The sequence below is a fragment of the Sinocyclocheilus grahami genome, unplaced genomic scaffold (genome assembly GCF_001515645.1).
Source record: "Sinocyclocheilus grahami isolate Dianchi unplaced genomic scaffold, SAMN03320097.WGS_v1.1 scaffold1062.1, whole genome shotgun sequence".
NCBI lineage: Eukaryota > Metazoa > Chordata > Actinopteri > Cypriniformes > Cyprinidae > Sinocyclocheilus > Sinocyclocheilus grahami.
Window position 1 is genome coordinate 17,936 of NW_015506241.1, and position 2,008 is coordinate 19,943.

The following is a 2,008-nucleotide window of genomic DNA, read 5'->3' on the forward strand; positions in this document are numbered from 1 at the left end:
ACTTCAAGTCCATTTCAGGGTTTAGCCTGCTGCTTATGTTTCCTGTATGAAAGTCGGGCTTAAATTCATTCCTACAGTAAGCTCATTTCTCACACAGCACATGAAATAATAGAACTGTCTATTAATTAGCAGTAGATATCAATATTAGTGATGGCAGCCTTGTAATTTATGCCCAGAATTAACTGCTAAAGTTGCTAAACATTTATTTATTCTTCTAAAGCTGACATGTGCCATTTTTTGCCATGTTTGTTTTTGGAAGCAGTTAGCAATTTGAAACCTTTCAAATATGCTAAATTTGGAAGAAAACCCGTCTCTTTTGCTGTTGGCAAGCACTGGATTTGGGAAACACAACGTGACTCATATCAGTCCATCTAGTACTTCAAGTCCATTTCAGGGTTTAGCCTGCTGCTTATGTTTCCTGTATGAAAGTCGGGCTTAAATTCATTCCTGCAGTAAGCTCATTTCTCACACAGCACATGAAATAATAGAACTGTCTATTAATTAGCAGTAGATATCAATATTAGTGATGGCAGCCTTGTAATTTATGCCCAGAATTAACTGCTAAAGTTGCTAAACATTTATTTATTCTTCTAAAGCTGACATGTGCCATTTTTTGCCATGTTTGTTTTTGGAAGCAGTTAGCAATTGTAAGTCCATGTTAGGCATTTATTGTGCAACAGGGACATCTGGTGACTGGTAAGGTAACAACATGCTTTCCTCACTTGCTATACAATCAGGAAAATTGTCCCAGACTCTGTGATGTCTTTATGCAGTTATTTTAGGCATTGTAAATTAAGCAGCTTATTTTTTCCCCACATGTGTTTCCACAGGTTATTTGTGCGTTTTCTACATACAGCACATCTGTCACCACTGGCACAGATCTGTGATGGAGATCTGAAGGGAACAATTGCAGCTGATTACTAGCAGGCAGACAGGTGCAGAGTGGTAATGAGAGTGTGTGTCTGATAACATAACTCAGGGAACGCGTGTAACGCAGAGCTCACTGCATTAAGTCCATGTTACGCATTTATTGTGCAACAGGGACATCTGGTGACTGGTAAGGTAACAACATGCTTTCCTCACTTGCTATACAATCAGGAAAATTGTCCCAGACTCTGTGATGTCTTTATGCGGTTATTTTAGGCATTGTAAATTAAGCAGCTTATTTTTTCCCCACATGTGTTTCCACAGGTTATTTGTGCGTTTTCTACATACAGCACATCTGTCACCACTGGCACAGATCTGTGATGGAGATCTGAAGGGAACAATTGCAGCTGATTACTAGCAGGCAGACAGGTAATGAGAGTGTGTGTCTGATAACATAACTCAGGGAACGCGTGTAACGCAGAGCTCACTGCAAAACTGAAGATCATCGCCATTTTCATTTTTATATCAACAGTCTAAAAAGGCAATAACCGCAATCATGAAGGTGAATATCTGTAGTACATATTTGTAGTGTGCACCAAAAATGTTGTTCAATTTGTTCATAGTGACACACTTTTCACTTAGAGAGTGTTTTTGGCCCAAAATGCAGATAATACACACTTTAGATCCTAGTAAGCAACAAATAGTATGTAGCAGTGTTATTTTAATTTAGATAATTTTAATTTAATTTAGATAATTTAGCAGATGCTTTTATCCAAAGCGACTTACAGTGCATTCAGACTATACATTTCTTAATAGTATTTACATTTTAGTATTATTTTGTATTTCTGTATATATTTTCTCTTTTTAAATTTGTATAATTTTTTAAAATACAGTGGGGGGGAAAAGTATTTAGTCAGCCACCAATTGTGCAAGTTCTCCCACTTAAAAAGATGAGAGAGGCCTGTAATTTTCATCATAGGTATACCTCAACTATGAGAGACAAAATGAGAAAAAAAATCCAGAAAATCACATTGTAGGATTTTTAAAGAATTTATTTGCAAATTATGGTGGAAAATAAGTATTTGGTCAATAACAAAATTTCATCTCAATACTTTGTTAAATACCCTTTGTTGGCAATGAC